Below are 24,836 nucleotides of genomic sequence, written 5' to 3' on the forward strand. Positions count from 1 at the left end.
CGTTCCAACCCAACTCTATCAACACACACATTGACTTGGGCCCCATTTACTGCCCCCCTGAGAAAAAGAACAGGAAATGATGTCACCATTGGAAATGACATCACCAACCCAAGGAAACCTAAAACATATAAATAGAAAACAGGCCATGCCACCAGTGCTTCATCCAGAGGCTCACTGAAGATGTCACCTAGTACAGCGACGGAATGTCTGAAAACGAACCTTCTAGCTTAGTGAGCAAACCTACATCAAGAACCTCAACTTGAGCTAAAATCTTCTCAAAACTTTAGGTCATATTTAAGGGAGTTATATCATACACAGATTTCTTACAGTTTTCAAAGAAAAAAAAATCTTCAATATGGCAGCAGTGTAGGAATCCTGAGCCAGAACTTACTTGACCACTCTGTCCATTTCTTTTCACTTTCCTCTCTTTTCATGTTTACTTTTTCTTTTTACTTCCTGTCCTTGGACAAAACAGAATGTCTAGGGAGAATGCCAGCGCAAATTCCCGACCTCAGCGTGGACACGGACTCTGGGAATGCCTAGTGTCAACGTGAAGCCCAGCTAAGACTGGGCTACAATGACTGTTATTCTGAACTCCTATTTCTCTATTTCTTAATTTATTACTGAACTTTTTTTTTTAAAAACGTTCCCCATCCACCCACCCAAGAATATGTACTTAAGAAATCTGTACCAACTTACCTTGGTACCCAAGACGGTGCTATATGTGGGGACTTGTAAAATTTTCACTGTACTCATGAGTATATATGAGAATAAAGCTAATTCTTGTCATTTCTTGACCTGCACTGACTCTCCTCATGGTTCCTTCTTACTCATGTTTGGTTTGTTCTTAAGAAGAAATTCTTTTGGTGGTATGTCATCGAAGCTCAAGGCTACCAACTCAAATACTCAGCACTGACAATAATTTTCTGTTTTGCGATGTACAGCATAAGTCATCACAATTCTGCAATAAGTGAATTTATTTTAACACTGATTTCAAGCACTGATGATTTTACACAACTATAAAAGCAGGAAATTAATTATATTTCCATGGAAGTACACAAGTTTCCTATAACAGCCTGCAATTTCCTTGGCCGACCTTCAATAACTAAACATATGCTCCCAGATCAAAAATGTTTTGCAATTCTTGAGTCCAAATAACTAATCAAATATTTCTACTACATTGAGCTGAAAATCCTGCAGGATATTAAAATGTTCAAAACACATGCTGTCACAATGGTTTTTAAATTGTATAGGGTATGACCTTAAAGAATATTTATAGTTATTTAAAAAAAAAGTTCAAGTAGCCTAGTGTTGACAAATGTAGCTTTATACTTTTTCCTCGGAGATGTCAGTTAATGAACATTTGAAACCCTCATGTTCAACGATGCTGAAACTTGAATGTTTTCACAAGTCAGAACCTCAAAATCAGCCTTAAAATAATTCGGTGGCTTGTTCATTTGTCATAATCATGACATAAAACTGATGTATTTTTTAAAATAATTCACAATTTCTGACCTAAAACTAATTTTGGATTAATAACTCTTTATGTGAACTATATTCATAGAAAAATGAGGTTTAAGAATTTCTCATTAGTAGAAAAACTTGACAAGTGCATTATATTGCAGTACTTTAAAGCATGTTACTCAAATCAGTTTCAATATTGATTTCTTGCAGTAAGAGAAGATAAATCAATATTGTTACACAAACAAGTGTCAGAAATTCTAGAACACAAGTACTTCTCTTTTTGGCACAATACCTACCATACTGACTGCTCATAAAGGTCTGTATATAAAGACTTTTAGTAAAAAACAAATTCTCGGAACCCAGTCAATAAGCAACCCTCTATCTAATACCCCACATGTCATCTCCTTCAACTTCTAATCTATGCACTCTCTCATGTGTGCTTTTGTATAGCCCCTGCAACATTACAAAAAATTCCACTTTACAGAAGAAATAAACAAAGCCACATGAATTTAAAATTATAAATATTGCAGTCGGTCATAAACAAATGTTGTCAACTGTTTATCAGACTTCACTCTCAGACTTGTTTCTTGCACTGGAACTTGCTGTGATTAACGAACCATTTCAATGTAGTACATTACAGTATATGGAAAGTCTGGGACCTCTGAACAGAAATGGCAACTGTGTATCTTTTTAATCAAATTGAAGAACCATTATCGAAAGTGTTTGTTGAACAGTTAACTCAATATCAAATCATGTACAGAAATAAAGAGCAGTACAGAAGGATGGGAAAAATGGAGAGACATGAGACAGAAAGCACATTTTTTAAAATGACTGATTTTAAATTACCAAATGATAACATTTGGTAACATCAGAAGAAATGAGACTAAACACTTAATTTTTTTTTATTGAAAATTAACCTCAAGTGAAGTTGTTATTAAAAGTAATAAGACTCATCACACTGTTAAAAATTTAATTATGCTGGACTGGACAGGCTCCAACCTTTTCTGGTAAACTTAGTGGATTCTAATCACCCAAGTACTACAACATCACACTGTTGGAATAATTCAATGTTAAATTTTAATCTAAGGTATTTCTACTCTAAAGCTTTTGGAGAAGCAGAGCAAGTCAGACTTCCTGATTTCCATGTTTAAATGCAGCTTAAATGATTGCCAGACTTCACGCAGACTTCTGGTTTACATTTAAATAGAAATAAATGCTGATTGCCACGGTGAAATTTTTACACAAAATCTGCACCAGTAAGACAGATGCCCATAAGACTGGTGACAAAGAGGTAGATTTTAGGGAGAATCCTAAAAGAAGAAAAAAGTTGGATGGTCAAAAAGGTTTAAGGAGGGGATTTTGGAGTTTAGTCTCCTAAAGGTACAACTGCCAAGGGTGGGGAAAACAAAATAGACAAAAGTAGGCCAGAATTGGAGTGCTGCAGGAGATTACCGGGATAGGGAGGGAATCGGCCTTGAGGGATTGGATTTTAAAACCCTCGTCTTTGTTTTCCAGGCATTTTTCGATTGAGAGACAATTTAAATTAGTGAGTTCATATGGTGCTATTCTTAGGCAGTCTAACAATGTAACAGACATCAATAGATTAGCACCCAGTAAGAACTCAGAAAACAAAGATCCTGCCCGAAAACTGTATTCACTTACTGCAGGTCAAACCATGACAAATCAACTCAACAGCTATCAAATTTGATGATTCAAATATCTTGCAAATAAAGTAATCCCATATACAAATTATAACAAAAGCCACAGCAGTCAAGTTTAGATAATACAACTGGGTCAGCAGTTAGTGGAAAAAAAAGCAGAAAAAAGTATTCTCATGAAAATTACAACATACATGTAGAAATCCTACAGGTTTGGACTCCTGTTGTTTCTAATCAGCTCCTCATGAACTTAGATTAGATTCCCTAACACTATAGGCAATTTAGCGTGATCAATTCACCTCACCTGCTCATTTTTGGATTGTGGGAAACTGGAACACCTGCGAAGAATGTACAAACTCCTCACAGACAGTGGCCAGAGGGTGGAAACGAACCCAGGTCCCTGGCGCTATGAGGCAGCAGTGCTAACCACTGAGCCACTGTGCTAACAAATTTGTATGTAGTATTAAAATAAGGAGAGCAGGTGTAGTACACGATGCAATAAATAAATTGAAAATGATATAAATTGGTTTATGCAGTTGGTAAGGTGAATTAAATTTAATACTGACAAATGGAATATGAAATGATCAATATGAACCACAGATATAAGAATGAAAATAAACTGAAAAAGTAACCTAGAAAGAACATTTGTTTTTTCACTTTCAATACATTTACTGAAACAATCAAGTTTCAAAACAGCGATTTAATAAAGTAGACATGTTCTAAAATAATACTGTGACTTCACAAGGCACTGGTCAAACCATTATTGGAGAAAAGTACTCAATTCTAAGACCCAAAACATGTACACATTAAAAAGATTAACCCCTTGTATAAAAAGGAATAACCTATGAAACATTAGGGCAGCTCAAGTCTTATAGTTTAGAAAAAAGGACAATTAAAGGATGTGGGTGGACTCATTGCCATGCTATATAATCTTAGGTAGCTAAGTCTAAAATACTGCAATATCAAAAGAAAATCAGACAGACCATATATTTCATGTTGGTTCATCTATCCATGAAAAACCTAAAGTTTCAACACTGCAGTATTCAATTATTTTTCTCTAATTAAGTATTTGTTTCTCAACTATATTTCACAGGATCTATTCCACACTAGCCATTTGTTGAGTGAAAAATAATCTCCCAATAGCAGTCCTAAATTTGACTTTTATTAGTTTTAATATGCATTTGTTCTGTTCTAGCATAATTTTCTATATTCACGTCTTACCTATTTTGTGTTCTTGTTTATGGCCAGTTCTCAATCATTTCTTTTCAATACTCCAAAGTCTAGAGTTCTGCAAACTTTTAGCAAACAATAATTCAAATTCATATCTCTTGCTTGCAATTACACTGCGGCATGAACTCTTCCCTTGTAAGCCTCGAACTCATTCCCTCCCAGCACTCTGGACGTGCCTATACCAAATGGATTGCAGTGATTCAAGATAATGGTTGATCATCGCCATTTTGAAGGCAAGTAAGGATGGACAATAATACTGGCATTGCCAATGACACCCTTATCTTGTGAGAGGTTTTATAAAGCAACCTGACATTAAATAAAACTATCATAAGTCAGTTTTTGTCTGTCAGAACTGTGCTGTTTGGACAGTTTAAGAACACACTAGGTTGTAGTGTTTATCAGGTGATGGGTGTCTGGCACATGTAAGCTGTGTATAAAACAGAAGTGCACATTGCACTTGCAATTGATTGTGATGCAGTCAAGAACAAAAGCAAAAGGCAAGATGAGTTCAACAACAACCATGGCTGCAGAGATTGTTTCCATGCAGAATGGAATTGGTATGATGGGAGGATTGAAAAGGAAGGATTCCACTTGATGACTGAATTGATCAATTGTGGCAAAATAGTGGGGACTATTATTTGATACCACTTAATATAAAAGCAATTCTTTAATGCTAAGAAGATTCGCCAGAACTGAACGCAAAAGTTAATTCATTGGCCAGCTTTCTTCAAAAAGAATACAGCAAGATTAATTCTAAACTAAAAAAATTAACTTTGTAGCTTCCGCAGCTCTGACAAAGTGCATAGAGTCATAGAGATGTACAGCATGGACCCTTCGGTCAAACCATCTATGCCGACCAGATATCCAAAGTTAATCTAATTCCGTTTGCTAGCCCTTGACCCATATCCCTCTAAACCCTTGCTATTCAGATTCTGGATTAGTGGTGCTGGAAGAGCACAGCAGTTCGGGCAGCATCCAAGGAGCAGTAAAATCAACGTTTCAGGCAAAAGCCCTTCATCAGGAATAAAGGCAGAGAGCCTGAAGGGTGGAGAGATAAGCTATAGGAGGGTGGGGGTGGGGAGAAAGTAGCATAGAGTACAATAGGTGAGTGGGGGAGAGGATGAAGGTGATAGGCCAAGGAGGAGGGTGGAGTGGATAGGTGGAAAAAGAAGATAGGCAGGTAGGACAAGTCATGGGGACAGTGCTGAGCTGGAAGTTTGGAACGAGGGTGAGGTGGGGGAAGGGGAAATGAGGAAACTGTTGAAGTCCACATTGATGCCCTGGGGTTGAAGTGTTCTGAGAGTGGAAGATGAGGCGTTCTTCCTCCAGGCGTCTGGTGGTGAGGGAGTGGTGGTGAAGGAGGCCCAGGACCTCCATGTCCCCGGCAGAGTGGGAGGAGGAATTGAAACGTTGGGCCACAGGGCGGTGTGGTTGATTGTTGCAGGTGTCCCGAAGATGTTCCCTAACGCGCTTTGCTAGGAGGCGAACGGTCTTTGCGGAGGGCGGAAAGGGGTGGGGAGGGAAATATATCCCTGGTGGTGGGGTCTTTTTGGAGGTGGCGGAAATGTCAGCGGATGATTTGGTTTACGCGAAGGTTGGTAGGGTGGAAGGTGAGCACTAGGGGCGTTCCGTCCTTGTTACGGTTGGAGGGGTGGGGTCTGAGGGCAGAGGTGCAGGATGTGGACGAGATGCGTTGGAGGCATCTTTAACCACGTGGGAAGGGAAATTGCGGTTTCTCAAGAAGGAGGCCATCTGGTGTGTTGTGGTGGAACTGGTCCTCCTGGGAGCAGATACGGCGGAGGCAGAGGAATTGGGAATACGGGATGGCATTTTTGCAAAATATACCCATCCAGATGCCTTTTAAATGCTGCAACTGTACCAGCATCCACCACTTCCTCTCACAGCTCAATCCATACACATGATTAACCTGTGCTAATAGAGACCCACAAGACAATTTATGGTGAGATACTGTCTATATTGTAACAGTATTTCTTTATCCACAGGATTTTTTGTCATTGTTGTAGAATGACAAATTCTGTTGTAGACAGAATCAAAACTTCGAGAAAATGCTGCACAAAGTCTACTGCGTTTAAATACAGACCAAGAAATAGCTGCCCCTCCGCGTGAAATAGTTGCCCCTTAGGTCCCTTTTAAATCTTTCCCCTCTCACCTTAAACCTATTCCCTCTAGTTCTGGACTCCTCCAACCCAGGAAAAGACCTTGTATATTTACTCTATCCATGCCCCTCATGATTTAATAAACCTCTATAAGATCACCCCTCAACCTCTGATGCTCTAGGGGAAAACAGCCTCAGCCTATTCTCAAGTAGGCATGCCACGACACAAATTTAGAATCAAGGAAGGAACTGTTATAATGTTATGAAACTTGAATTTTAAACAAAGACTTAGTCATCTTAAAAAAAACTTCCTCAGTCTTAAAGATGATAAATACAGAAATTAAGCAAGCAAATTTCAAGGAAATAAGAACACTGACTCCTCAAGTAACACTGAACCCATCAGATACAAAACTGGTTTTTCAACTCATGAGAAAACAGCTCAATCAGACTTAAATATTCTGTTTCTACAAACAAGTCACAATGCTAGAATCCAGACAAAAATTGTATTATATTTCTCAGTCTGTACTTAAACGCTGTAGGCTTTGTGCAGCATTTTCCAGAGAGAAGTTTTGATTCTGCTACAACAATGACAAGAAACCTGTGGATAAAGAAATACTGCTACAATACAGATAGTATCTCACCATAAATTGTCTTTGTGGGTCTCTATTAGCACAGGTTAATCATAACTTGTGCCATGCCGCTTTCATTTCTATTGACTTTTTGAAGTGAATGATATGATAATAAGCTTACTTGATATCAGGTGGAGGTGACTCCAATAGCATGGACCAGATGGAGTGAATAGCCTGTTACTGTAACAATAGCTGAATTAGTTGGAAACACTCAGCAGCTTAGGCCGCAACTGTGGAGAGAGGAAGAGAGTTTGGCCTGTTTTTGTGATGTAGAATCTATGCCATTGGATCTGCAACCTGACAGAACAAGAGATGGCCATTAGTCTAGGTCAGCTCTATTATAGTTATTAAATTAACCCCAACTCCCTTTCAAAAATTTATCCAATTTTCCTCAATGTTGAATCTGCTCCCACATTCTTTCAGGCTATACATTCAAGATCACAAATATAAAAAAGTTTTCTCTTATCACTTCTAGATCTTTTCATTTAATTACAAAGTCTATTCACCAACTTTATTGCTGTACTGACTGCTGATAGTTATGGAGGAGCTTTGCACAGGGCTACCAACCAAGTTAGGGAAATAACTATAACGTGCATCTTCCATTTTAAGTGGAGCTCCCACCTGTTCCCTATGCAGTGAGCTAGCCCAGAAACAACTACAATATTCCATACCAGAACCATAAAGTGCAAGAGCATATTAGCATAAAGCAGAGGGATTCATTTAGCATTTAGGACTGGAAAGGTTAGTGATTAGGTCATTTTTATGTATACATTTTTTCTACAGATTTCAGTACTTTTTTCTATAGGTTAATGACCAAAGATGACACCCAATTGGTTTAGATGAAGAGTTGACTATTTAAAGATGAGTGAGTTCATGAATAGCACTGTAGAGATAAAAGCGAAATATCAGACCTTTTAAAAGTTGGTTGAAGTTGCTAATTCAGACAGCACTCAATCATGAGTTTCACATCAATGTGCGTGTGGTTTCCAGAGAAAAGTCACGAATTTCACCACATGCAGTTGGCCATTTTGAGTTTCATATCATGCAAGCTGATTTTAATTTACTGATATTTTGTCAATACACAGCAATTCCCCCAATGATCACCGATGACTATCAAACCTTTCCAGTTTCTCTAAGTATAACTTACTTAAACATCATTCATTTTAAGGATTATTTTCCCTCAACAATTGCAGCTTGGGACTTCAATCTATGTGACATTAAATGTTTAATCTGGTCAACATTATCTCGTATAGAATCATTTTGCTCATGTCTTTCTTTTTAAATGAACACAATATATTATTATGAATACTTAGACAATCTCATGCTCATTCTTCATTTAATTTTGTAGCTATTATCATGGGGGGGGGGGGGGGGTGCAGCACGGTGGCTCAGTGGTTAGCACTGCTGCCTCACAGCGTCAGGGACCCGGGTTCGATTCCAGTCCCGGGTGACTGTCTGCGTGCAATTTGCACATTCTCCAAGTGTCTGTGTGGGTTTCCTCCAGGTGCTCCGGTTTCCTTCCACAGTCCAAAAGATGTGCAGGTTAGGTGAATTGGTCATGCTAAATTGCACGTAGAGTTAGGTGCATTAGTTAGGGGGAATGGGTCTGGGTAGTTTACTTTTCGGAGGGTCGGTATGGACTAGTTGGGTTGAAGGGCCTGTTTCCACAAGCTAACCTTGCCTATAAGTATACTGAATTATTTATTTGGTAACTGTTAAACTTTGCTTCCACAACAATGTTTCTTTTCTGGGTTTTATTTGTTGACTAAATACATTCAGAGACGTTTTTCATCTTGTTACTTGTCATGCTAATTTGCAAGATATGTCAAAGTAAAAGGGAAAACAATATTTATACTACATAATAGGAACGTGTTTATTAGCTGGCAAATGGGCTCTGACTGATACAGGTATTGCCATGGGTAATGCTCAGCTAAAGATCACTGGCAGTTAACTGCCAAACTTTGTTTAAATTTTAAACAAGCCAGGCTGACTCTGATTCATTAAGGCACTGCCCTGAGAAAAGAATCACAGAATAGCTCTCACTTATTTTGTAGAGTTTGAGAAAAGGCAGTGTGTTTACACATTCTGTTTACAATTAATAGGGCCCTGTGTGATCATACATCCAGCTTCCAGGATGTGCAAGTGTCTCACATTGTCAGCCTAACAAACAATCCCAAATTGAGTCTCAGCAAATAGGTGACAGCCAATCTTTGGCTCATTTCTTAGGATAATGCCTTGATCAGAGTCAACATATCTAGTTTAAAATTAAACTAAGCTTGGCAATTAACTAGGTGAAAGTTAGGACTGCAGATGCTGGAGATCAGAGTCAAGATTAGAGTGGTGCTGGAAAAGCACAGCAGGTCAGGCAGCATCCGAAGAGCAGGAAAAATTGACATTTCTGGCAGGAGCACCTCCTGCTCCTTGGATGCTACCTGACCTGCTGTGCTTTTCCAGCACCACTCTAATCTTGGCAATTAACTGTCAGTCATTATTAACAGAACTCCATGGCAAAATCTCTACCAAAGTCTATTTGCCAACTAATCTGCACTCACCTCTCACATAGTATAAATATTATTCCCCTTTACTTAGTGCTGCTTATGAATTATTGTGATGAATGCAAAACAAAACTCCTTGGTAGAATGTGCCTTATTTCAGAAAAAGTTGAGTTCTGTACTGTCAAGCAACTATTTACATTCTAGAAATTAACTCTTCTAGTTTCCCATACAGAAGTTGTGCAGACCATGCTTCCTCATTATGGAACTAATCAAAAATTAAATAATCTATTTAGGGTCACATTTGTTCAGTGAAAACTTTTAGGTTGTAAATATTTATTTATACTGCATTATGCTTTTAAAAGAGATCCATTCATTCTCAACAGAAATGTTCTTTAACTCTTTTTTTTTCTAACACTTAGCCCCTTTAAACTTACATATCCACAATTTTGATATTTCTGACTCCAGATCACAGTGCATCTTATCATTCAGTTGGGTTCTGACCCCATAACGATGCAACTATTTGCTAGAATGTTTTGCCACTTGCTGTACATTGTATGGGTCATTTACAAACATCAGCTTATTATGAACACTGCTTCTGTTGGTTTCACTGATTACGCTGATCATCTATGACACGATCATTTCAGCTGCATGTTTCACATAGTATTCAGCTGATTGAAATTACCCATTACTATCCCAAGCCTTAATGCAACTTTTCTAGTCTCTTCCCAGAATAAACAGTGCTTGTGTTGAGCTAAGGTCTGCAGCACACCCAACACTTACCTTCTCCCTTTCTCTCACATTGGCAATATTATTAAAGTAGCTCCATTTCCCACAGAATCAAATTTATGTGCCATAAATCTCAGGTATTAAAGCTACAGCATCTCAGGTTCAATACTACAAATGTGGTCCCTCCCATCAGCACAATCGTGGAGACATGATTAAGGGAGGGACAGACTGCAGCTCGGTATTCCAGAATCTTAAAGCAAGGTAAAGTTGATGTATTCCAGAATCTGGTGTCACAATATTGATTAAGGAGCCAATTATTGCAGTAGGGAGAGATGACATCATAGAAGGCTCCTCAAATGAGATTGCATGGGATGTCCTTACAGACTCAAAACATTCAGGAAAAGACAGAAAGGTAGATATCTAGGCAAATCTCAGAAGCATAAAAATAATAGGATAATAATAATGAGGATTTCAACTTTCCCAATCTTAACTGAGATGGACAAAATGAGAAATGCTGAGGGGCAGAATTCTTCAAATGTGTCCAAGAGAGCTTTTTAAGCCAACACAGAACCTCCTGTAAAAGAGGGGACAGCATTAGACCTAATTTTAGGAAATGCAGCTGGGCAATCGGTGAATGTGATAGTGAATGAGCATTTTGGTAATAGAGACTATAATTCAGCAAGACTTAAAAGGTGTTTATATACAAAGACAAAGATGGACCAGAAAGAAAAGTTTCTGAACTGAGGGGAGATCAATTTTAATAAGGTAAGACACGATCTGGCCAAAATGGACTAGGAACAGCTACTTACAGAAATTTAACCTCCACAACCAATATGCTCCCATAAAGGTGAGTCCAAGCAGTCCAGAGAATGCCAGATATCAATAGATGTAAATGATTGAATAAGGAAAAAAATAAGGAAGCTTATAGTGGATTTCAAAGCCTCAAAACAATAGTTGCATTCGAGGCATATAGAAAGTGTAGGGGGTTGATTGAAAAAGAAATTAGTAGAATGAACAGGAGATATGCAAAAACACTGGCAAGTAACACTAAGGAAAATCCAAAGGTGTTTTCCAACAATATTGGAACAAGAGAATAACCAGGGAACAATTAGTGCCTATTACAGACCAAAGTGGCAGTCTGTGTGTGAAGCCAGAAAACACAGCTAAGGCTTTAAATGAATACTTTGCATCTATATTCACTTTAGAGATGGATGATACATGAGGGGGACAGAGCAGTACCTGAAATTAGCATTGAGAGCGGAATTATTTTAGCATGCTTAAAAACAGATAAATCCTCACACCAAGGAGATGTATCCTACACTATGGGAGGCAAGGGATAAAATTTCAGGGGGCTCTGACATTAATTGCACAGAAGGGATGCCAGAGGCTTGGAAGACAGTTAATGTGGTACTGATATTCAGGAGGTGGGTAGGGATAAATGAAGAAGCTACAGGATAATGAATCAAACATCTATGGTAGGGAAACTATTGTAAAAAATTCTGACAGACAGAATTAATCTCCAATTAAACTTGGAGAGGAAATGATTAACAGAGGATAATCAAATGGCTTTGAAAGGGGGAGATCATGAATCACGAATTTGAGAGGAGTTGACAGCTGTGTAGATGATGGTAGTGGAGATGATATGGTATATATGGACTTTCCTAAGGTTGTTAACATGGTCTTGTGTGGCAAAATGGTTAAGAAACTCATGGGATCTAAGAAAATTTGGTAAACTGGATCTAAATTTGGCCTGGGCAGGAAGCAGAGTATGATGGTAGAAGGGTGTTTTTGTGACTGGAAGACTGTGTCCATTGGCGTACTACAGGGTCCTGTGCTTGGTCTCTTTCTGCTCGTTGTCCACTTTACTAATCTTGACATGAATGCAGAAGGTATATCTATAAGTTTGCAGGTGACAAATTTTGGATGATATAGTCCAACTGGTGGGATGAGCCAAACAGTGGCAAACTGAACTTAATCCTGTGATACATTTTGAGAGGCAAGGGAGTACATGTTAAATTGTAGGTCCCTAGAAGCAGAGGATCAGAGGGACTTTGGTGTGCATATCCATAGGTCCTTGAAAGCACAGGTATAGTTGTTAAAATGATATATATGTTTTCTTAGTTAAGGCACTGAACACAAGAGCAAGGAGATTATGATGGCACTGTCCATTTAATTAGTCAGGTAACAGCAAGAGTATTGTATACAATTATGGTCACCACACCAACAGAAGCATGTGATAGCACTAGAGGTGCAGAAAAGAATCACCAAGATTTTGCCTGGGCTGGACCAATTCAAGAGACAGACTGGGTTGTTTTCAACAGAGAAAACAAGACTGAGGGGGCAGGGGGAAATCTGACTAAGGTGTATGGAACAAAGACTTGAGGGGCATAGACATACAGTTGTAGAATTGTCCCCTTTACTAGGAGTCGTCAATAAACAGGGGTCACAGTTTTAAAGTAACAGGCAACAGGTCCAGAGGGAATTTGAGAGGAAAATCAATTTATCCAGAGGATTGTGGACAGCTGGAACTCACTCCTAAAAACATAGCAGAGGCAGAAACCCTCATGATATTTAAGAACTAGTCAGATAAAGTGGTTTAGCAGGTAAACCTACATGCCAAGTGCTAGAAAATAGGATTAGAATAAATGGCTTTTTGATGACTAGCACAGACATGATGAGTCAAAGGGCCTCAATGTGTGCTGTAAAATTCTGACTCAAAGACAATTTTGTGAAATTCAAGATGAAACCCTGAAAAACAACATACACAATTTTATACACAAAAAAAACCTTAGTATAAAGATAGCAATTATGGTCTTCTGCAGAATACCAATCACAATGTCTTTAGGTGCAGGTCATCTATATAAAAGTGATACACAAATTTCTTTTGTTACGATTGGATTTAATATTTTAAAGAAAGCTGTGGCTCATTTCAACAATGCATATACGAGTAGCAAATCATGAACAAACAATTCATTCTTAAAATACCACAAGTTACTCAACAGCAAAATTTTGAAATTAATGTCTCAAATTCACATCAGAATTCATACATATTTTCATGAAATGTTCACCAATGTAAGAACAAAGTACAGTACCGTGGTATCTATGCTTAAACTTAACTGAATTAGATACATTGTCCCTTGCATAAAATATAAACACAATGAGCTGCTGCTGTGGCACAAAAACACATTAACTCACAGGTACTTTACTGTGTATGTGACTCATACAATATGTTGTTACTGCTAAGCATATTTAAACACATTGACAGCTCATTCACACACCTCAGTAGAAATCTCACAAACAGATACACACTAATGAGGCTGATATGTCTCAAAATTCTTCTGAAAGTATTAGTCACAGTACAAATTGTCAGTTTAAGTGTCACACCCTCAAAAATAAAAAGCCTTTCTGTGTCAATGCCATAGTTTATCATAGTCAACAATGAAATGCAAATGGGGCTCATTAATGATTTGGGGCAGTTTCAGATTTTGCCTTTGAACTTATTTTAAATAACAATGATATTCTATAATTGCTGTAAACCCCTTGGTTAGTTTCCCCAAGTCTCAGGTGCCCTTTTCAAAAACTATGCCACACATTATACCGATATCACTAACATCCCTGAGGTTTACCTAAGAACTGTTTGCCATTTTCTGAAGTTTTGCATGCATGTTGTATGAATTGCTAATGTATTTTTTCATAAATATACAGTACAGATAATGTGTTGCATTCTGGTCAATTTTTAAAAACACTTTCAACCATTTGATAATTACAGGAATTACTGTAACCATAGTTTGTATGATAATGGCAGACACAATCGCCAAAAGTATTTAATAAATATTGACTGCATAAGTTCAGTCATTGAGTCTGCATAACTGCAATCATTCTTTCATCAGTAAGCCAACATCTCTTTCATCAACCTGAAACACTGACTGTATTTCAACCCCGACAGATAGTGCCCGATAAGTATTTCCAGCATTTTCTTATTTCATATTTCCAGTATCCAGTGTTTCACTTTTATCCACATATTACTATTTAGTATGCATTACAAAAGCACACCTGTGCAATTCCCTGGCTTTAAACTGAAGAACAGAGATATATATTTAGGTACAAAAATGCAGTGTCTGTCCGACACGTGTTGTGTCTTGTCCATACTGCAACTGATGACACAATAAAAGTCATTTCATTTCCGGTACAAAGAAAACTTTACTCCACCTTAAATCACTTAGCAATCAATTCTAACTGTCAGAATTTCCTCTTCCAGGTAGCATTATTTTGATGTCAGTACATACATTTACAATAGGAATATTTACAGTAGTATAATTCAAACTAATACTACACCTCAGGTTAAGTCACTCAATAGGTTATTGTATTACAGTACTCATTGGCATCAAATACACCTTTAACCTGCTGCACAGGAGGAATATTAGTGCATACTGCATATTGTACTTTTACTGCAGTGAAATTTAACACCATGGAGTAAATTATTATTGGAGTGAGCAGAGCATTGTGCAGTTTTGTTTTCATTCTAACACATAATAACCCAGGGCTGATTGGAACATTTCAATCCAGAATAAATTACTTGTTGCACAGTCGTCTGCTTCATGTTTACAGCAGATACTGGGTACGATAAATTCTCGCTGTGACAAGCTCAACCTAAACTGCACGTAGTAATTGTCAAAAAAACATCCTGCTGCAAGAGTGAAGGGGGATGGAGGAAAACACCGTCCATACAACAAAAATCACTGTACAAGGAAACTTTTCCATTTCCCAATGTATCTGCCTCAAATATCAAATTTAACACCCACCTCCCCATCCCAACGTGACACTTGCCAACAGCATATTCAATGTGAAAAAAGACGCCTTGTAAAAGGTTTAAATTCTCGCCCTGCAAGAGCAGACACTCCAAACAAAGCCTAAATAATTTCCTTCAATTTATTGTGTCATTGTTTCAGTGGCCTCGACAGGGAAGCATCTTCCCGAATGTGAAATTCCAACCCTTTCAGCGCCATATTATGGACGCATCTTCTCCAAATTGTGCGTTGGGCTTTTTAAAACATTCACACACACATATATAGATATAGTAGATGAAGAAAAGGAAATGGAAAAGAAGGAAATGGTGTTGGTGTTTCTTCTGGCTCCCGCCCCTTCTCCCGTTGGTACCTTACCGGCCAGCCGGCCGATCGGACGGTCCGGTGTCCGTTGCGCCGATGGTGTGGTGACGGTTTGGCCGCTTTTAATTCCCCCGCTGCCCCTGGCTCGCGCTCGCTCTCTCTCGCGCGCGCTGTCAAACTCCACACTCCGCCATCTTCCACCGCCGCCGCCGCACAACAACATCCCACCACGTGATCTACCCCCCCCTTCCCCTCCCCCCCCGGAGCGAGCCAGCCAACCGCACGGCGGCCCAGCTCCAACCTAAAAATAGCCTCTTTAGATCAGCGCAGTATGAATAATGCAAGAGCATGTGGCTCAGTGAAGAACAGCAGATGCACTGTATGTATGAATGAGAGCGCTGCTTTGCTAGAATGGATGCAACACCCTTATTCTTAACCTTTTTATTTCCACAATTAAAAAAAAATCATTCTGTCTCAGTATGATAAGCCTATATATTCATTGATGTCAACCTTATCCCCTGGAAGGTCACTCCCAATAAAATTTAAGTTCATTCATTTTTTTCCCACCTTTTTTGACATTTATTTTTTTTAATTATAAACAGATTGTTTGATTAGATTTGCAGCTTGCCTCCCCTGAAAATCTCATTCCTCGCAATTCCCCCGTCTCTGCAAAACGCTGGAATATTTGATTCCCCCAACCCCACCAAATCCCTATTTGTCATTCTGATGGGTACCCCTTCGATATTACGGAAACAACCCCTCAGTGCAAGTAGCTCATTGACAGGCAAACTGCATTTTTTTTTCAATGCGATATGCAACCCCATTAAAAGTATTGTCACAATCTCCCAAAATAACAATGTATCAGAATGTCCCCGTGCCATCTGCAACATAGTACTACCTCGTTTCTGACAGCAGGACGGTACCGATTATATAGGTGTGTGTCTTTACACCTAGAATATGCAGGTAATTTACACCTAATATGCATTTTAGTTTTCAAAAATGAAGTAACGGCTGGATGGTAATTTGAGATCCACTCACCTCCCGTGGAAGAAATTTGTCGCCGAATTGCCTCAGACGCTGCGCTTTATTACTTCTTAAGTATTAACTGGAATTTATCGGAGAATCGACCATGCATCTGTCCCGGCGTCACTCTGCATCTGTTTGATCGGGGGGGAAAAAAGGTCCTAATTTTGGTTGAACATATAATTTAAAATAATTAAAAATTAACATTTGGCTCAATGTAAACGAATTACTGTACTCATTATGACTGCACCTTTGTATTCAGGTGAAGTGGTTTCAGCATCAATGCAGGTTATCTGTGTAATTTGAAATTTTGGCCTCAGTCTTTGGTTATTCCAAAATACCTCTCTACTTTTTAAGTATTAAGTTTTTCACTTGACATGGGTTCTAAATTTACTTTCCACTAAATTCCAATTATGGACTTTGGTCTCAGCTTACTTTTGAGAATAATCGAATTTGCCTAATGTGCGTTATCTATTGGAGGTGGTGCAGTGATAGGGTCCTTGTTCCTTAAGCTTTGGGCTTAAGGACTCGATGGTCAAGGAAGATACATTTACAAGGAGGCTGAACAAGTGAAGAATCAACTTGTAAATCTTTCTAACGTGCCAATAAGAATGAGAGAGATTTCTGGTCAGCCATGTGATAGAAAGAAATTGAAATATCTATCTAAGCTCCAGACTACAACATGCAGATACAATTGTATTTTACTATTGCAGCTTGATCTCCTTTGTGGTGGTGGGGGGAAGGGAGGGCGGGGGAGTGGTGAAGTCAGTTGACTGCATAGCAAGTGTAGATCTGGTTGATGATAACTGCATGAGGTTCAGTGGTGGTGGATTTGGGACCTGCCTCCTTGCTGTATCTTTTTTGGAAGTTATGGTGTTGAGTATTTGACTTGCCTTCGAACTGAAGAAGAATGAGATAAGGAATTTGAGTCATAGAGTCATACTGCACAGAAACAGATCCTTCGGTCCAACTAATCCGTACCAACCATGTTCCCAATGTAAGCTAGTCCCATCTGCCCACACTTGGCCCATATTCCTCCAAATATTTCTTATGTATTTTCAAACATTGTAACTGTACCCACATCCACCACTTTCTCTGGAAGTTCATTCCAGACATGAACTACCCTTTATGTTAAAAAAAATTGCCTCTCATGTCCTTTTAAAATCTTTTTCCTTTCACCTTAGAAATATGCCCCCAGTCGTGAAATCCCCCACCCTAGCGAAAGGACACTTGCCATTCACCTTATCTATACCTCTCATGATTTTATAAAACTCTATAACGTCACCTCTCAAATGTCCGATGCTCCAGTGAAAAAGGTCCCAGCCAATCCAGTCTCTCCTTATAACTCAATCCTTCGATTTCTAGCAGCATCCTGGTAAATCTTTTCTGAACCCTCTTCAGCTTAATAATATCCTTCTGATAACAGGGAGGCCAGAACTGGACACAATACGGCAGCAGTCTCACCTACGTCCTGTTCAACTTCAACATAGTCCCAAATAATTTCAAACATCTAAGCAATGATGGCAAGTGTGCTAAACACCGTCTTAACTAACTTATCAATATGTAATGCAAGCTTCAAAGAAGTATGTACCTGAATCCTTCTGGTGGAATTCTTCTGGCGGATTGGACAGTGCCCTTCCCTCTTAGCCAGAAGTACAGGTTTGAGTCCTACCTCAGGACTTGAAGGCTGAGGAAGATTCATTCATAACTCAGCCAGACAGGTTGATCATCATTCTGCAATTTCTCCCAATGGCAGATAGTAACAGTGGGAGAGCTTCCTGGGATCTAGCAAGTGATCAAAAAATATTGTAGCTTCTACTCTCAGTATCTGTAGCACCAGACAAAACATAGATGTATAAATGCATGTTGCGCTGAAACTCAGATTCCCTGAATGATCTGAATCACACTACAACAGGCCAATCTATCACTTCTCTTTGCATTTCATTACATTGAGGATCAGTCATTTTGTTTTTTATGTACCATTTCCGATGCAATGCAAAACTGAACAAAATAATTAAGATTTGCACTGGTCAGTACACTTTGGCATTAGATGAGCATTTCCCTGAAGTCAGATTTGGAAGGTCTCGCGTGCAGCCAAAAATTACAAATTTAAAACTTAATAAATTTACATCTAAAAACAGGATTATTAACACATTGTTACACTTTCAAAAGGGCACCATTACCGCCAACAAAGTAACAAGAAAGTCACTAAGTCTAGAGTGGGCTATATTAACTGCATTTTTCAAGCTCCATTAATGTTTGCATTCATCAACAGTACAATTAAAAACTCTCAGTGCAGTATTTTTTTGGGCAACAAACTGTGTGTCTAATTTTTGAACGCATGGTCTCTTCCAAAGACAATACTCAGTTGTTCTGGTTATAAATCCAATAATATAGCTTTTTATTGTTAATTATCTAGTCATGAATGTGGTGTCTTTTGCTTCTTAGTGAAATCTTCCCAGTCCCTGAATGGAGCAAGCATTAGTGAGTCACTTAGAAAACTATGGTGAGATCAGTAAAATTAGATTTTCGATGTCAACAGCAGTCCAATTTTCCACCTAAGGTTTGAATAACAAAATGAGTGTCTCTGTAATGAACAGCAAAATATCTATTTATAGGCTTTAACATTTAATTATTATCTATACTTGCCCCATTTATATGCAGTATCCCATTCTCCAAAATGGCAGAGAGAAATTAGATGATTACATTCCTAGATATGAAAGTCAGAGTGGGTACCTTGTGGTTCCAGCTCACCAGCTGCTCTTCCAGATATTCATCTTGACCAATAATTATCCACATCTCAGGGTATGTATGAGAAGTGACCACCTGCCCCCACCTTGCATTGGAATTGCACCATCTTGCCACATCATCAAGGCACAAATTTGAGTCACTTAGGATACAGTTATCCATTTCACTGTTGCACTTTGGAGAACACCAATGCCTTTTATTATAATTCTGTTGCCAGGCTGCTTTGTGCGCAAGGACAGACATGCACCTCAGGGTACTTCTCTTGCTTTCTTAGTGCTTGTTCACTTTGTGTCTACTTGGATGCTTTGCCTTGTCTTTTTATTTTTTCTACTTCATTCAGAACTTACAGACTCACTGTACTTCTGCCTTACCTTACCACTCAGTTCAGATACAAATCAAGACAACTGGCCATGGTTGTTAGTAGTTATTTAGTCAAGAGATTAGACAAGTTGCTTTATAGGATCATGCTATTTCAGTGTCACATTTATAGCACATGCTAGCAGCTTACCTGGCAAACGCATTGCATGTACTATAGATAATTGGCCACGTCTAAAAGTCTAAGGGGAATATCCCTCAATCAAGGCAAAAGAACTGTTGTTAGTTCAGAGGGTATCACCATAGTCAGTCAAGTGCAATGTCCAATCTCCAAGGATCTTGGACAAGGTCAGTCAGCCACTTGGGGGGTCAGAGTCAGGGATTCCATTTCATTGCAGTCCAGGGAGTAGGCCACAGTCAGTCCTGCAGGTCCAGTGCAACCAGTCAGGGGATTGACGGTACATTAGTCAGGAAGCTGCACAGAGATTGGGCAGGAATATGGTCACTCATCAGTCCAGATATACATAGAATCATAGAGTCATACAGCATGGAAACAGACCCTTTGGTCCAACTTGTCCATGCCAACCTAATTTCCCAGACTAATCTAGTCCAATTTGCCTGCACTTGGCGCGCATTCCTCTAAACCTTTCCTATTCATGTCCCTGTCCAAATGTCCTTTAATGTTGTAACTGTACCTGCACCTAGCACTTCCCCTGGCAGTTAACTCCACATATGAACCACCCTCTGTGTGAAAAAGTTGCCCCTCAGGTCTGTTTCTTCTCTCACTTTAAAATATATGCCTGAGAGTTTCAATCTCACCTACCCTAGAGAAAAGACCTTTGTCACTCGCTTTATCCATGCCCCTCAAGTCCTTCTGAATTGGTCAGGGGTTGGACCATAGTTAGTTCTGGGAGTCTGCTCACTGAAAGTCATGACAGGTTGTGAGAGACACTGCTGTGGGAGGGAAGTTCATTCTGGGGTTTGGAGGCATTGGACAGGTTTCAGAGGGGGCAATAATTGTAATGGGGAACCTCAACATATGAAGTTGGGAGATGAAGATCACTGCACAGAGGTGGGGTCATCATCTGTCACCATCATCTTGACATTAACTGGGGGAGGGTAGTCAGTGGATCATGATGGATGGCATGGCTAAGCAGTAGGGCTAGGACTCAGAGGCTAATGTTGGAACATTCAAATTTAAATGAAAGCAGTGGTTGGAAACACTTGGAAGCTCAAAATTGATGGGATTGACAGGGAGTACAAGGAAGATTACCAGGCTGAAGCTGCAATTTACACAACAAATCACAACCTGTGTTTCCTTCCATCCTTATCCAAATCGCAAGTGTACAATGTAAGTGAAAAGCAGCTGCAAGCAGACCTGGGGATGGGTGGACCAAGTGCTTTTTTACTGTCTAAGCATGCAGACTTCACTGTGAGTGATGTGAGACTTTTTGAGGGTAATTGCATTGAGCAGGCACTTAATAAGAATAGAATCCAAAGTTATAAAATCGAAATCCTGGCCACAAACAATCTTATCCATTAATGCTCATCAGAAGTTGACCCACAGTCATCCCTGTGAAGCAGCAGTAATCACAAGCAACACTAACAGGTCACCTGCAGGCCACAATTCAGAAAGACAGTACAAGATCTTATAGGCTGCACATGGAAATGGAGTTTGTTTTCCACTCAGCTGGAACTGTAAGGACTCACTAACATAGGTGGTGAGTTGTGCGAGTGAAGCTGGGGAGGTGGCAAAATTGTTTCATTTTCTGTTGTATTTGTGTGTCATGGCTTATGCTATAAGCATCAGAATAAGGTCCACTACAGAGCGGCATGGTGGCGTAGTGGTTAATACTGCTGCCTCACAGCGCTAGAGACCTGGGTTCAATTTCCACCTCAGGCAACTGTCTGTGTGGAGTTTGCACATTCTCCCCGTGTCTGCGTGGGTTTCCTCTGGGTGCTCCGGTTTCCTCTCACAGTCCAAAAATGTGCAGGTTAGGTGAATTGGCCATTCTAAATTGCCTGTAGTGTTAGATTGCTCTTCGGAGGGGCGGTGTGGACTTGTTGGGCTGAAGGGCCTGTTTCCACACTGTAAGTAATCTAATCTAATCAACAGTCCATATACTTGTCCTTCTTGTTGGAATTCTCCATGGCCCACTGTGTCAAGGACACATAGTGAACTGTCATTTGTGTGCGAGACGAATGCTGATTGTTCACCTCACTAAAAATCTGTTCAGTTTCTGATGTTCCCAATACAGGATCTTTAAAACCATGACTAATGGATCCAGCTACAACTGGGGTTATTGTCACAGTGGATGTGGTGCAGCAAATGTGCAAAGAAATTGAGGAGGAAAATTGCATCAAAAAGCCCACAACCAGTAGCAACCTCCAGCAACTGGTGAACAGCTTCCACACAAAGAGGTCATAGCTGAAGGTCCCCTCAGGCTGCAGACGAGGTCCAGGAAGTTGAGAGTATATTATTTTCAAAGCTATTTTCTCCAGATGAGGTGCATTGCCGCTGCAGACTGAGGACGCCCTGAGACACCATTACAGAACTGTGTCTTCTGCTAGAACAGTGGGTAGCTATCCTATCCTGCTGGCCATCAAGGTGACAGCTGAGCTAAGTTTGTAACTGGCTGTTTCCAATGATCCAGTGGTGACCTGTGCATGATCTTTCAATTTTCAATTCACAAGGTTAGATCTCATAGAAATCAGGGAGAACTAGCCATTTGATACAGCACTGGCTCAAAGGTAGAAGACAGAGGGTGGTGGAGGAGGGTTGTTTTTCAGACTGGAGGCCTGTGACCAGTGGAGTGCCACAAGGATCGGTGCTGGGACCTCTACCTTTTGGCATTTACACAAATGTTTTGGATGCGAGCATAAGAGATACAGTTAGTAAGTTTGCAGATGACACCAAAATTGGAGGCATAGTGGACAGTAAAGAGGAATACCTCAGATTACAACAGGATCTTGACCAGATGGGCCAATGGGCTAAGACCTGGCAGATGGAGTTTAATTCAGATAAATGCAAGGTGCTGCATTTTGGGAAAGCAAATCTTAGCAGGACTTATACCCTTAATGGTAAGGTCCTTGGGAGTATTGCTGAACAAAGAGACCTTGGAGTGCAGGTTTATAGCTCCTTGAAAGTGGAGTCACAGGTAGACAGGATAGTGAAGAATGCATTTGGTATGCTTTCTTTTATTGGTCAGAGTATTGAGTACAGGAGTTGGGAGGTCATGTTGCGGCTGTACAGCACATTGATTAGGCCACTTGTTGGAATATTGCGTGCAATTCTGGTCTCCTTCCTATCGGAAAGATGTTGTGAAACTTGAAAGGGTTCAGTAAAGATTTACAAGGATATTGCCAGGGTTGGAGGGTTTGAGCTATGGGGAGAGGCTGAACAGGCTGGGGCTGTTTTCCCTGGAGCATCGGAGGCTGAGGGGTGACCTTATAGAGGTTTACAAAATTATGAGGGGCATGGATAGGGTAAATAGGCAAAGTCTTTTCCCTGGGGAGGGCATAGGTTTAGGGTGAGAGGGGAAAGATATAAAAGAGACCTGTGGGGTAACATTTTCACACAGAGGGTGGTACGTGTATGGAATGAGCTCCCAGAGGAATTGGCGGAAGCTGGTACAATTGCAACATTGAATGGGTATATGAATCAGAAGGGTTTGGAGGGATATGGACCAGGTGCTGGCAGGTGGGACTGGATTGGGTTTGGATATCTGGTCAACATGGACGGATTGAACCCCAGGGTCTGCTTCCATGCTGTACATCTCTATGACTCTATGACAAGTATATCAAGGCTACAACCAATGCAATTTATGCCAGATCACATTGCTCCTCCTCATTTTCCCAGGTTAATATTAGTGTAGTAGTTTGGTCAGTAGGATTTCCAACAAGTCCAAGCACTCAACATACATACAAGTTGCATTGAGAGCTCCATATCATCACATGGCAGATTTCAACAGAAAAGGGTTCCCTTCTATCAATGTACAAGTTGTAGTACCGCATCAACTAGCCACAAAACAACATGACCCTCTCTAACTAATATCCTTACATACAGATGAGGAAGAACATCACTTTGACTGGGACAGCATATCCATCCTCGGACACGCACGAGAATTCCTAGAAGCATGGTATTCCAACCGGAACTCTATCAACAAACACATTGACTTGGACCCGATTTACTACCCCCTGAGAAAAAGAACAGAAAATGTCATCACCATAGGAAATGACACCACCACAAGAAATGACATCACCAACACAAAGAAACCCAAGCATATAAATAGAAAGCAGGAATCATCAGCAATACTTCGTCCAGATGCTCACTGAAGATGTTACCTAGTATGGTGATGAAACGTCTGAAAATGAACCGCCCAGCTCAGCAAGCAAACCTGCATCCAGAACCTCAACCTGAGCTACAAATCTTCTCAAAAACCCGCTGTAGTACCACATTTTAGAAGTCCTGCGCCAGTTCGCATGAGAGCTACAATGATGCCTATATCCTTCATAATGGTCATGTTTTTACTTTGTTTCAAGGATCAGAGACCTTGCAAGGATGGTTAGTGGAAGACAAGGACCAACCTATGCAATCATGGCTGATGACTCCATTACATATCCCTCTGACTGAGGCTGAGTGTTGCTACAATGCACCCCATTCTATCATCAAGGCCATCATGATAAATCTCTTGAAGTTGAGGTACCAATGCTTAGATCAATGTGAGGGAGCCTGGCAGTACACTCCAGACACAGTGTGTCCCATAATCTTTGCATGCTGTACTCTACACAACTGGAACAGACAAAGAGGGGATGTGATGATCACTGAACAGATGAGAGAGCAACAGTAGTTTTCCAAAAAGAAAATTAGGATGTTGAGGAGGAGGAACATCAGCTTCAGCACGATAAAGGTGTGCAGCATCAGATATATCAAGGTGGGCAGTTCAATAGATGTGAGTTGGATGAAGAGATCATCAATTGACTTATTGTTGATCAAAAGGCAAGCAGCAGCTGTTTGATCTCAGAAAGAGAGAAAGCTTATTCATTTGTTTACTTTGTCATTTTTTTCTGTTGTTCAATGGAAGTTAATATTTTCAACTATTTGAAAGCTTTTCAACATGTACGGGGTGACCTTTTCACATAGAGGTTGGTACGTGTATGGAATGAGCTGCCAGAGGAAGTGGTGGAGGCTGGTACAATTGCAACATTTAAGAGGCATTTGGGTGGGTATATGAATAGGAAGGGTTTGGAGGGATATGGGCCGGGTGCTGGCAGGTGGGACTAGATTGGGTTGGGATATCTGGTCAGCATGGATGCGTTGGACC

General features: G+C 39.9%; 1 protein-coding gene across 7 annotated transcripts in view; it reads right to left on the reverse strand.

Annotated features, from left to right (window-relative positions):
• Window positions 1-15,643, reverse strand: part of hdac5 (histone deacetylase 5) — a 361,492-nt gene extending 345,849 nt beyond the window's left edge. For 5 of the 7 annotated variants that reach the window (XM_072561648.1, XM_072561646.1, XM_072561640.1 and 2 more), the window contains exon 1: window positions 15,481-15,643. The gene's annotated coding sequence lies outside the window, so the exon portion shown is untranslated. Of the gene's footprint in view, window positions 1-15,475 lie in introns of all 7 variants that reach the window. The other 2 variants (XM_072561641.1, XM_072561645.1) reach the window with 1 other exon arrangement.
• Between the last annotated feature and the right edge of the window lie 9,193 nt (window positions 15,644-24,836).

The sequence above is a fragment of the Chiloscyllium punctatum genome, chromosome 42 (assembly GCF_047496795.1).
Source record: "Chiloscyllium punctatum isolate Juve2018m chromosome 42, sChiPun1.3, whole genome shotgun sequence".
Classification (NCBI taxonomy): Eukaryota; Metazoa; Chordata; class Chondrichthyes; order Orectolobiformes; family Hemiscylliidae; genus Chiloscyllium; species Chiloscyllium punctatum.